General features: G+C 33.9%; 1 protein-coding gene across 9 annotated transcripts in view; it reads left to right on the top strand.

Moving 5' to 3' along the window:
- LOC136273967 (serine-rich adhesin for platelets-like) overlaps positions 1–13,982 on the top strand; it is a 28,842-nt gene that overhangs the window by 670 nt on the left and 14,190 nt on the right. For 3 of the 9 annotated variants that reach the window (XM_066079797.1, XM_066079792.1, XM_066079793.1), the window contains 3 exons: positions 3,311–3,360; positions 5,559–5,698; positions 6,409–6,649. The gene's annotated coding sequence lies outside the window, so the exon portion shown is untranslated. Of the gene's footprint in view, positions 1–3,310; positions 3,361–5,222; positions 5,322–5,558; positions 5,699–6,408; positions 6,650–7,272; positions 7,387–7,449; positions 7,469–8,839; positions 9,060–12,350; positions 12,641–13,982 lie in introns of those variants that run through there. The other 6 variants (XM_066079804.1, XM_066079796.1, XM_066079795.1 and 3 more) reach the window with 5 other exon arrangements.

Below are 13,982 nucleotides of genomic sequence, written 5' to 3'. Positions count from 1 at the left end.
TAACGAGTAGTGGAAGATAGCAAACTGTAGTTGTATAAATTTGCTTTAGATAAGCTAAAGTACATTTATATATATATACACAGACTTGAAGTGTGATAGACAAGCAACTTATTATTGACCCCTCAATTCTGTTATTTAAGGTCAAGATCTATATCAATAATAGTATTAATAGTATACATGAAGTTAATTATGAAATCAGAGATTATGAATTGTATATATTATGTCTGTGATGGTCAGATCGGTTCGTATACCTGCGCCAGATGTCTCAATTGGTGGAGCACCTAACTAGAGATTCAGGGGGCCCGAGTTCGAATCCCGGTCTGGTCCATCATTATTTCTCTCGGAACTGACAGGTTAACTCCTGCCAGGGGTAGAGCCATGGGTGATATTCGTGGGCAAAGATCATTTAAGGGGGAAGGAATGTGATGGTCTGATCGGTTCAAATACTGGATTCAGGGGGACGGGTTCTAATCCCAGTCTGGTCCGTCATTATTTCTCCCATCCCGTTACATGTGGAACACTAGGCCTAACTGCATGACAAGATTCGAAATATATACAGCTAAAAGGCATTTCCAGCCATTATAATAGTCATAAACTATTTGACATAATGCACTCATTATGTACTGAGCTCTATATTAAATCTAAATTATTTTCAGTATGAATACAAATGAAAAACCCTGAATTGCCTCCCTTGTATCATTTGTGTCCATACTCACCATGGCGTCTTGTTCATTTATGATATTATGAGTCAGTCTGTTTATGACTTGAACTGACATGTAATATCATACATCATAATTTTTGAGAGATTTTTTGTCAAAATCAGTCATATTTCATATGATTAATGCAAATTTGGCATACCTAACCTGTACATTCTCCCATACTCAGCTAGCTAGCTGGTGACTTTCAATTTTAATAGCTTTTTACAAATGTATAAATTTTATGTAGATATTAATTTTTTCTTTCTTTTGAGAAGGTTGATATTTGATGAGTTATGTAAAAGCCGAAAATAAATGTGTCAATTTCGTACAATGTTTTGAAGAAAATAAAAACCAGTGGAGCAAAACAGTCGATTTGTGGAAAGAGATGGGTGGCTTTCTAGGTTTATTTGTGTGGCCCTTTTATTGACTTTTAAGACCTGCATAGTGTTTTGAGAAGTCTTTTAAACTACATTGTAACAAACTATCAACATTTAGTTAAATCAACATGTTATTACAGTTTTATGATATATTTAAAAGTACACAAGTAAATCAGAGAGGGGAAAAATGTGTTTTGTAATCCCTCTCACTTTGATGATGTAGAAAGCTCATTCACTGGCTACAAATCATTTGAAAAACATCAATAGACATGGTGTAGCCATAGAGAGTGAAGGAATGTCAAATATGCTTTGTCCCATCTAAAATTAATACACAACCATTCTTGTAACATGCCCCTAATCCCAGAGGAGTGATTGGGAAAGTCACCATGTTTCTTTGGCAGTATCCTGTCAGGGCGATATATCCTGTTTCACAAGACAATGTTAAATTCGCACAGTAACCCCCAGAATTGATCTGGGTTTTTTTTTTTCCTTTTATACAATACTTTGGATGTTGCTGTATTATGTTGATTGTCTCAACACTGCCAGAAAGGTTGACAAACTTAAATTGTTCTTGTAAAAAAGAGGAAAAAATCGATCCTTGGTGCCACCTTGAATACCAGGTCAAATTCTGTGTAAGAATGCTTGGAATTCCGGATATGTTATTTGTACATTAGAATTGTAGTTGTTTATAATCCTTATATCTATTTTGTATTCATTTCAATACATTTTTTCTTCTTCCCCTTTTCTCGGGAGGATTTTTTCTACCAGTATTGTTTTAGGAATTTCATTGTTCATGCAGCAATATTTAATATTTATTGGTGTTTAATTAATCAACCTTTTTTGATTAAAATTATATCAGCTGACTTGTTTTTAATGCTCTCTTGGGTAAACCTCCTTGAAAAGTGAAAATGGATTTTTTTTGGGAAGGTAAAAAAATAATGTAAACTTTAGTAAGGAGGTTTTATTTATAGTTACTATATATAAACTACAAAGATCTTGTTATGTAAACTCTACTCTCTCCAGCTGTTGCCTTCTGCCTCAAAACTGATTAAAAAGTATTAACATGCATAAAAACAGGTGTAAAATTACATGAAGTTGAGTCATATGTTATTTACATTGTATGTGCAAGCATTGTTTTAAATTAACCATCATTAAGGACTCTGCACTATAATTTAAATGAAAAGGTTTATACATTATTTTATGGGTTAGTAATTTTTTTCTATTCACAGTTCCCTAATTAATCATTTTGTATTTGAGAATGCACGTTTACAATGCATGTTGAAATATTTTAATTTTTGCATCAAAATTTTGTTGCTATTCTGTAGAACTTTCATACAGTGTTTTCCAGTAATCAGTTTTTTTTTCAAATTGCACACTATATAATTTCGAAATGAATTAACAATATAGGATATATAATCTTAAGGATATGAAGAAACAGAACCATTTATTAGACATATATCATATACTCTTAACATGACATATATGTTGCATGATGTACCATGGTTTATGGAAGAACTGAGACAGACAATTAAATTCAAGCTGAGAATTTGAAGTATACAGAGGATTTTTTTCTTGGGGTATATTTTTTTTATCCTAAATAGAGAGTTTATCTGTTGGAAATAGCTTCAGGGAATTTTAGCCTTGTGAGTTGTATTGTTTTTTGGTGATAAAAATCAGAGCAAGGCGTAAAGGTATATGCACCAAGCGCATCCTATATGCCATGCATGCATAAGAAATTAGCGGAGGCCATGTCAAGAATGTGATCGCGTATAGTTTGTCATGATACCAAACATTCAAAAAATATTTTATAAAGAATGTGCAAAGTTGTATGTTAATAAAGTATTTTATGATAGGTGCAGTATGGTATGACTGTGCATGCCATATCGATGAAAATAACACTAGAGTTATTCTTGCACCCATTGTATCTGCTAACCTCAAAAACTGAACACTTGTATATAATATTTTTCAAATGTTATTAAATTTGAAATGAATACAGAGATATTTCAGCACTGGTACTATGAAAGCTATTGAGATTACTAGCATAGGTTGTAAATGTTATCTTAGAGTCATGACTTGTGTGTTTTATTTTTCATGTGAATTGAAATAGTATACCTAGTCTGACCTTTCACATTTTCTTTGAATGAAAGAAGTTGACTTTTCCACCATGAATTATAAAGAATGCTACTTATAATCATTTCATTTTTAAAAAAGAAATATCCTCATTTTATACCCTAGATGGAGACAGAGGACTGAATATGAGGAATGCGAGCTATAAAGGGCTTTCAGTAAGTAATAAAATAATCTATTTTCTATAACCTTGACTGCATTTATCAATTATGAAATCTTTATTTATGCTATTATGCCACTAAATCTATGGCAATTTTAAGGAAATTTTATTATAACTTTTATTATGCCTTTTATGTCGACAAATAAGCTTACCCAAAACCCATTATCTTCTGGAGAGAAATTTGACGAGGTTGCTAAGAAATTGTAAATTTATGTTTATTGATAAACTGCCATCATAAATTGCGTCCGAAAATTTGAGAGGGTGTAGATGGCACTTGGCATTTTATTTCGGGGTTTATGATAAACTGTGCCTCTATATGGCGTCACAACAAAGATACCAGCATTCTGCGGAAAAACAATTTGACATATGGGTATTATTTGATCTGCTTTATATTTATCATTGGAAAATAATATAAGTAATGTGATTTAGCCAGAAAATTTCTTTTGTTTTGTCATGCAGCATTAGTAGATATAGTATGGTTGAAAGTGGTGTATTGTGCATTTAATTTTTTTTTCAACATGGTGATTTATGAGCATAGAAAGAAAATGTGAAGACAGGGGTTTAAAGTGGGAGAATATAAAAAAATCATAAAACTAAAGCAAAACAGTTAATACCTTGCAAGCTGCAAATTTTTTTACTAGATAAATCTTGCAGGAAATGTTGTTAATGATTTCTTATCAAACTGTTTAAGAAATTTGGGGTACTAAATTGGTTGTTGATTGTGCAATATCAACAGTTTGGAACACTCTGGTTCCACTTGTAACAACAAACCTCTTGAAACTGAAGCATCTTGTTTGTTTTGATTATAGCATGTTTAGATCAAATGAGAGTGAAATTAGGCTAAGATAGCAACACTGCATATTTTCAGCTTTCTTTTTGAGTAATGTTGACATCCATGGACCAAAGCCAATCAGCAGTATGAAGCGTTAAATCAATTAACATACAGTGATTATTTATATACTGTAAAGGTGTCCTGCAGAAATAACAGAGTTGATTTGGTGAACAGCTGGAGATGAGACATGTTTCACACCTTTGGGTGAAATTTACAACTCTCACAGGTAACCCTCAGTTTCTGCCATCTTTGATCCTGGAGTGAGTTATTGAAGCCATTACAACATCTTTGTTTTGTGATGACATAAGGATTGTTTGTGTGTGGATAACTGTGATCTTCCATCCTTCTGTGTGACCTCCTAGGGTTATGCTGTACCAGTTCACCATAGGTTTAGCTTACATGTAAATGAATTGCAGATTATATACAAGGTAGATTTTGTCATGAGGACAATATGATGTATGTTGTGTTCATTCTCTATAAACTAATTTTTGTAGTGTTCGTTTGAGGTTTTTTGTACAGTAAAAGTCCCTATAAACAAATAATTTATGCATTTTGTGTCAGAGATATTCAGTATAAACATGATTTCCTCATTTATGATGGTAAAATAGAAAATAGGGAAGTGAGAAACCATGACAGTGATAAAATACATGTATTACATTTGAAAATTGATCTATTAAGAGTCACGAAATATCATTTTAGTGCTCTCAATAAAAAACATAAAATATTAACAATCAAAAGAATTATATGTCAGCTGGTAGAACTGCCATGCTGGGTCATTTGGCCCTGACTTTTTATTGATTGTTCCCCACTGGAACGATGTAGTGACCATTCTGTTTCCCAGCATGAGTAGCACAACCATAGCTCCATGTTCAATTCTCCCTGGAATTTATAACGGTGTAAGAAGAGTCTGATTCTGACATGTTTATTACTGGACTTTTGTGTTTGCTCTTTGTTGTGAAATTCTGAAGAGAAAGCTAGGTTTTACTCTTAGAGAAATTGTACACAAAAACAGTACTTGCATTTTGTTCTGAATTAGGTCTTGGACTGTTTGTTGTGAGAATTCCATTCCTTACGAGATCAGATATGAAAAAAGGACAGTAACTGCCTCAGAGTAAAGGTATCGGAGTGTACGTACCTGGACATTTTTCCAGCATTTTTCTTTCTGTAAATCAAAGTAAACAGATATCTGATGTGGATGGGTGTTGCCCGGATTCCGAAATCTTTGCCTCAGTGTTATCTCTGTGTATTCCCCTCTTATCTGTAACAATTCCTTTGTGTTAATCTGTCATTCTGACAGAAGCGTGCTGAGCTTTTGTTTCTATTTTTCAGGTGATGTTTTATTTTCTTTCCTTCACATTTTCTAGACTTTTGTTTTGAGGTGAGGCTTTAGAACTTCAAAAAAAGAGAGACACTGGGTGGACCCTGTGAGATACCTGACTCTGCTCCCAACCCAACACTTGGATTTCCTCCTCACCAGATTCCTGGACGGTTCCATTGATAACAGGTATGTTGGTTCACAAAATTCCAGGAGGTGGGCAAGTTTTCTCAAAGCATTGCCTTTGTGACCAGTTAAAGTGTAACTCTATTTTCTTTCTGTAGATGAGTGGTATCTTAAATTTTTCTACTGCATGGGTATGCAATGAATGATAAAAAAAAAAATCAAGGCATTTTGATTATTGCATTTTTTCTGCACCTGTTTAACCTGTTCAAAAACAAATAATGATAAAAAAGAAAAATGTCATTTTTCATTTCAATGCCATTCAAGTATGCAAGTTCAATAGCAGTGTTTCACATATTTGTTATAACTCAGCAAGGGTATGAATTATGTCTTTGTTGACTGAAAGATATCTATTTTTGCACATTGATAGACTTTCTCTGTAAAGCTTTGATCTCTTATGCTTTTCGTAATTAAAGTGAAAGTTTTAGTAAAAGGGGGTCAATATATATGTGTTTTTTTTTAAAGAAACTCATTTGATTTCTGCAATTGAAAAAAAATGAGTACTGTATTGAATTTTATAATGAATTGAAAATTGATAATGTGCCTTTGATGCCTCTTTGTGTGTTGAACAGCCCAAGTCATGTGTTACAAGAAACCAGAACAAAACATGTCTTATCTTAGGATACCAATGCGTTTTTCTGGGGGGACACTAAGAATAATATGCCCTTTCATGAGGGTCTTGAAAATTCAGTAATAGTCATCCATTTTCTTTCTAGGTATCCAAACAAATTACAAGCCTATACATCACTAAGAGATCTGTTTTACGACTGACAGTAAAATGTACGCTTGATTGACGGCTTAATCATAGTGGTGCTGAGATACCTGGAAGTTTTCTACCTGGCCGTACCTGTGTCATTGCTTTATTATTGGGAAGTTTTGATATAACATGTTTGGAGAAGTTTTTCCATCCATTAATTGTGTATGGACCAGTTTTCTTCATGCCTGTTTTCAGCTGAGGTAAGTTTATAAGGTGATTTATCCATGCCCAGTTTTACACAGTATATAGTACGTTACTGTCTTTTTTCAGGTAAGTTGGGAAATTTAACCATGCACGTTTTAAACAGTATGTATATCTGTAGTTTTCATGTTACAAACAGTACTTTCAAATGAAAAACAAGAAGTAAGCTAGTGCACCCAACACTTGAAAATTTTATTTTTTAAGGGCCATAAATATAGTGTCCTCTTCCTTCAGGGTTAATCTGCCCCATTTTTATTATGTGTTGGATGAGAATATATGTTTTTTTTGTTGGAACCCTGAGGTCATTCAGTTGTAGAGGTGATGATTGCTTGAAATTTTGCCTCCTTCATTTTCCATGCAAGCAGTGTAATCAAATGAAAATAAGTGTTACAGCAAAACCTATAATTATCTCACAGGAGCCAGCACCTGCCTAAATATTACGTGCAGCGCTATTGCATCTCTCGGTTAAGGAATAATTTCATCAAAATCATGCTTTGTTGGAATGACTGAGACACTTGAGTTGCAAGTTAAAGGGGCCGGCATCTCAGGTATTTGAGTCTTGTGTTGGGACAACCCGTAGATTACCAAGATACACCTGTATAATTTACTCTGTAGACATTGGTGGATATGCAGGTAGAATTACCTGGCATTGCGTATGCCATGTTTGTGCAAATCTTACCTTAACAAAGAGAACTTTCTTTATTTAAACATACCACTGTTAAAGGGACTTGATTAGGTGAGTCTTCAGTGTGTGTATCGGCACAATATTGTTCTGATTAATTTAGCATTGCCTCAACAGAAGAATGTACAGGTTTGCGGTTTGTATATGTTCTGGGTTTTTTTTCTTTACCTGTAATTTTGTTTAGCATGCAGATCTTATAGTTGGAAGATGAATAACTGAATATTTGATGATTTTCTGTGTTTTTTCCTGTATTGATTGTATAAGTGATTCAAAAAATGAAAAAAGTATTTTCTTTGATATAATACAAGTAAACTAACATACTATGAAAAACAAGTGTGGTATTAAAAACCAAAGTTTTGCTGCATATGGCCAGACCTTTTATAGTATGAATTGCTTTCAAGCTTCAAAAGATACTGTTCAATGTTCTAAAAGTGCTCAAAGTATATTGTATTGCTAAATTATTGGCTTATAGTTGTAATAAGAAATGTAGTAACAAGGGCAACTTGAATATCTCAAAGAAATCTTCCCACAAATGAAAACTATTTATACATATGTCATAAAGTGCATTGTCACATTTAAAGACATTTCAACAGCCACAAGAATTTTAAATGAAATGTAATTATTTCAAGTAATGAATTTGCCATCTTGAAAATAACAGCAATTTTTGTAATTGACTTGAAGTTGAGGCACTGAAGCAGAGGGTAATTTTTGTACATAATGACTTGGTTTTTGGCACGTTTTTTCTCTAAGGCAGCTTATAAAGATCAAGTGGCCCCCTAAAGATATGCCATGTGTTGTAGAGGCTAGGCGCAAGGAGCCAGAGATCTCATCTGGTTTCTCAATTGCCCAACACCTTCCAGTCTTCGGTTATGAAGAGGGCACAGAAATGGTGTCTTTTTTTACTTTGAGATGAGATGATAGAAATTTTGTCAAGTGTTTAGATCAAGGCAGTGCTTATTCAGCTATAATCCTGACAGTTCTATGCTTTATATAGTATGTATATTGGGGGTAAAAAAAAATTAAGTTTATAAGAGATTCTTTTTTTTGTGCGGGTGGAGGTGATGGTAGCTAGGCTGGCTGGAACTCAAGCAATTTACTCCACTTGCGTGCACAGGGGTTGGGATTAGTTGTAAGGCCACTGTTTGAACACATTGTCCTTAGCATTGGACTCGTAGTACCCCCAACATGGTAAGGGATCAGGTATGGACATAGGAAAAGAGAGAAGTTGCTATGGAGGATTATCCCCAGTTCATGGCTAGATCACAGAGATAGTGAAACTGATCTCTGTAATAAGCTTAAATCCTATTCCTGGTCAAAGCAGGGGGTAGAGAGCATAAGTGTCTTGTTTAAGGTTGATGTCCCAATAATTCAAGACGTAAGCCTTAAGCAGACTTCATCCAACAATTTGAGTATTTTCATTTTCTCTAATGCACACGTTCAAATTTCTTCGGAATTCCAAAAGTGAGATGATTTACATAATTCAAAATTCCTTCGGATTTTTTTCCAGGGGATAAATCACAGAAGAAAGATCTGGGGGCCATGTACAATGTGCTCAGTGCTTTAACACCTGTGTTTACTCTACCTGGTGAGGGGAGGGGAGTCCTGATCATTTTGTCTCGGATATGGGAACACTTGACTTTTGGGTGAAGATTAGCAGATTATGACTTATTTGCAATTCAAATCCTGGAGAATGTTTTGTATTGCCTCCGTAAGGGCTCGATTCATTGGTAAGGCAAGGATAAGCAGTCATTTTTATGTGCCCCCTTAAAGAATGTATATTTGAGGAGTTTCATTTACCGGGGTAAGATGTTGATATTGAAGGAGACTTATCTATATAGAGGTATATGTTTTTGTCAAGTCAATATTCAAATGTCAATACCAGATGTTGCTTATTGAAATAACCATATATATTTTTAGTCAGACAAGTGTCTATGGTACAAACAGCACTAAACAGTATAAAATTACATATCATCGATTCTTACCAATGTTTAGGTTGTTTTTCGTTATAGATTCTATTTGACAGTTGTGGACAATTTGTTAGAAAACATTTTGGTATGATAATTAGTGCTTTATTGAACCTTTTTTGATTTATTGCAAATGTTACTGATGAACAACAATTTGTTCTTGAGAGAATTTACTCAATGCAAAATTTGCCCTGTCATAATGGTAGTGTAACAGTGATCTGACTGTTTATTGATTTCAAGCTTTGTACCATGTTAATTGTTGCACAACATAATGAAGTCTGCGTGCTAATTTTCAACAAATTAATACATATTTGTTGTACTCATTGATTTTTGGCTGTTAGATCATTTACCTTTAGAGACAATAGCAGCAAATTGCTTCTTGCTGAGAGATTTCTATAGCCACGTTTTAAATTTTTAATTTCAGCATATATTCCTTTTCAAATATAGTTATTGTTCACTGTAATTTCTATATCACATGCACAAAAATCGTTACCATTTATCCTTGTTTAATACCCCTGCTAATGGCAATTTATAGAGAGACCTTCCTACTTGAGATTTTTCTTCGATGTCTCATGTAATTTAGACAAGTATAGGAATAAAGACAGATTCCTGCATGTGAATTTTCCCTCCCAACAGAAGATAGTACCCAGAGTAAAGGGACAGGAATGTCAGGTATGCTTGGGTCATGTGATCGGAGGAGACCCCATTCAGCTGACCAGCAGGATACCAATAAATACGGTTAATGATTAACCCTGCCTCAATACCCCACTAAAGCATACATTATGACATGCCTTTTATGCTCTCCTAAAAGGTCCACAAAAGTCATATTTGGGCATGTCAAATTCTTTCTTAAGTGGCCAGTTTAAGGTTATGGAAAGGTCTTTTTGTTAGAAGTTGACTGAAACATGTCTACACCAGCAATTACTGTAGAGATGCAACAGGATAAGACTATGTAGTTTTCATTAAGGTGCACTTCTATTTTGTGCAAAGTTTGAAATATTTTGAAATGAGTATGACATTGCAAAAGGAAAGAATGAACATTGAGACAATCCAACCAAATTTTGTTTAAAGGAAAGTTGCATTTTGTTTAAACTTAATTTGTTTTGCACTCAAAGAAAAGGGTTCTTGAGTCATTGTAATGTTAGCTTTAATAATGAAGTTTTTTCTTGGGGTGTAAAAAAACAGCCTTGAATACGGACAAGGTCTCTTTTAATTAATTTCGGTATAAACATTAAACATGCTTGGAGGACCCCCTTGAAGCTGTTGTTTACATAATGAAGAAATAAGTCACAGCATATATAAGATATGTGTCAAATATATCTTGTAGTTCTGAGTGTTATTAAGGTGTTATATGCCTGTCATACAGGTTTTTTACCCATTTGATGTCTCTATAAACTGTTCCAAATTACCTGAAAGACGAACCTCCATTGATTTTTTACTTCAGTAACCTGAATCGCAGTATTTCAACATGATGTATGAATATGATAGCGGTTATGGAATTTCAGATGGTTGTATCTACTTAGTTCAGATCAGGTGTCTTGATAACACCTTCAGTCCTTTACTGATTTATTATCTAATGTACAGCTATGTCTTTTCATCACTGGTTCATCAGGTTCAGGAATTTGATTCAAGTGATAATTTAGTTGTAAGCGTTTGCTGCAGCCTCCTTGCTTTCACCCCCTCCCCCCCCCCCCCTTCTGTACTACAGTCAAACCTATTTGTATAAACTCTTCTCCCATTGTCATAGAGTTTGATTTCATAAATTGTTTCCTTATAGATTGATTGTAAAATTCATCCTAATTTTACAGTGTAATATATCATATAATTTACATGTAGCAGAAAGAAAATGTCATTTGAAAAAGGAACACTCTCTCTCTCTCTCTCTCTCTCTCTCTCTCTCTCTCTCTCTCTCTCTCTCTCTCTCTCTCTCTCTCTCTCTCTCTCTGCAGCTGAGCTTATTTTTACAAAAACATTTGCTGATAAAATTGAATAGTTGAACCAGACAGTATCATCCTGGTGCCATCTTGTTTTTAACTCCCGGACAAAACTTTTTAATCCAAGTGGAGCCAGAATTGACCCCTTGAAGACTTCTGTGTGTGCTCCTGAGAACTGTTATCAGAATTTTTGCATTAAGTTCGGATTAATTTGGTTAAAACTCCAGCTAAAGAAGTTCAGTAAAAGATGGGTATATAGTTGTGTATTCAAACTGATAAGGGTTGGTTGTTATCTAGAGCATCTTATTTGAGTAAATACACCTTTGTATTCTTGTGGTGAGCCATCCACAATGAATTATTATCAACCTGATAACTTAATCTGCAGGTAAAGGCTATTGTTATCTTAAATAGACATGGGGGATTTTGTAAACTGCTACTGGGCCAAACTACAAAGTGTTGGGGTTATTTATAGAAAAGTGCAGACAAATTGTGCAATATTACACACCAGTAGAAATGTGTCCCTGGATGCACCAGCTGATAAACACTTAATCATCTACTAATTAATGGCCTCTGCAGTGTTTTGTGTTTTTGTCCAATTAAATGTCCATATCAGTTTTTTGTCTGGTAAACCTATTGTTGAAAATAGTAGCAAAATACAACTGTTGGCATTATATTATCATTTTATGTTGTGCAATGATTGCATGCAATACTTTTGAAATGTCAAAAATTTGATGCAGAGATTGCGGTCTTGCAGAAACAAAATTAATGCAGCTTTTTGACTAGATGTTGATTATGTGTGATATTCTAGCTGATTATTTTATTGCAATCTGACTGTCTTTGGTAAACATGGCTTATTGTACATTATGTTGGATGCTTAATTTTCACTTGTATTCATGCTAGAGATTTACAGTTTGAATTTAAAACTTGTGGAGGTAATATCTTCCTTCAGGATTTTTTATTCAGGTTGCAGGTAATTTCTATATGCAGGGTGTAAAATTTCTATGCAGGAAAATAACAATGAATGGTCCTGATAATAAGAATGCAGCAAAAAATACATTATCTGGGTCGACTTGCATATAACAGATAGAAGTCTCACTATACAGTAGAGGTGATACGGAAGAAAAGAAAGATTTTTCCGTATTTATCAGTTGTAATGTTTGAATGGCATTATTCCAAAGTGCTCCTAGAGTATTATACTGGACAAAGGCATCTGAATTAAGTCTAAAGAAAATCTTTAAATGCCCATGAACGTTTTTCTTTCAAAGAGCACAGCAAGGGACCAATGATTGTTGAAATAGATGTTGGGTTAACACAGGACAAAATGTTATGTACTGTAGTGGTCATTTTCTCCTGAAGTTTTTCAGAGTGTTTAATAGATCAGAGGATTTGGGAGAGGTTCATTGCTGAATGGTAAGTTTCAATATTTGAAAAGCTTTAAAAATTAATCTTTTAGGTCTTTGTGAATTAACTATTTAATGTCCCTAATCTGGAATATCAATTTCATTACAAGCGGAAACTCTCAGAAAGTCGTTTCTGATATCATTAACTGAATGGCACCATTATGAAAACCATCAAGTTGCATTTTGTATGCAATGAAAAATAAATGTCAACAAGTTGCATGAATAGGTTCATACTATGGATGGAATGCTATGAGATACAAGGCTGACTGATTTATCAACACGAATAGATTTTTAAAAAAGAAAATGGAGAAAACAGCTATATCAGTTAATCTCTGTGAAGAAAAGTATTTTTTGATAAATTGTGTGGAAGAAAAAATTTGAGGTTTTTAGTTATCTGAAACCTGATGTAAAAATACCATTATGTGCTTATGCAAACATTGTAAAAAACGGTTTTTAATCCTTTATTTTTGACAATATGGATAGTCTTATTCACAATGCCATGAATAAGGTACCCTAAAACTTGTCTAATGTGTTACCTGTGATGCCATATTCCTTCTTAGCTGAACAGCAGCCTAATTAATTGAAATGCACATGTGCACACTTCTACGCAAGACTCTATTAGCATTGATGGAGGAAATGGTTTCCAGTTGTTGTTATAACAAATGTCAATTGTATACTTCAATCTGTAAATTTGTTTCAATTTCTGGAGTTATTAGGTGTAACTTAATTATTCCACATGATGAATCAGTAGCCTTTTTGTCCAGTTGGTTTAAGGGTTATGTGTTCTTGTGGGATAAGGTTCAAAGGATGCTAGAACAATTTTCCTACATCTGGTGGCTATAGAAAGTTTTCTCCAGATCTCTGTAATTCTGGTTCATTTAAAGGTTGGTAAGTGTGTATTTTATAATGGATTTCAAATTGTCACTTCCAGTTTTATTTCTAAGCATGCTTTTAATGAAAGAAACTGACTTTTGTTACTTTCTATATTATATGTATTACAGTAAGACATAACTTGAAGTTATTACCGGTTGATTATTTGATGTTTAATGTACACATACAAAATGCACATTGAAAACAACTACTGTGATACCTCATTATAAAATAGTAAATTGTTATCTTCTGATGAATCATAGGAACCAAGTCTTTGGGTACAAACAATTAGAACCATTTTAACAAGACCTTGGACTTTCAGTAGGACGTAGCTATCTATTTCTTGCATCAAAACAAGTTAAAATGACGCTGGTTTCAAGCGAAATATACACCGAATGCGTAGTCTTGCCTCAAAAGCCAGACAAGTCTTGTTGATTTCAAGAGCCCTACAATGAAATAGACATGCCTACGTCACACTGTTT

Source organism: Magallana gigas, chromosome 3 (assembly GCF_963853765.1).
Source record: "Magallana gigas chromosome 3, xbMagGiga1.1, whole genome shotgun sequence".
Lineage (NCBI taxonomy): Eukaryota > Metazoa > Mollusca > Bivalvia > Ostreida > Ostreidae > Magallana > Magallana gigas.
Note: the sequence above shows the minus strand (reverse complement) of the source record. Positions and strands in the feature narration are given on the sequence as shown.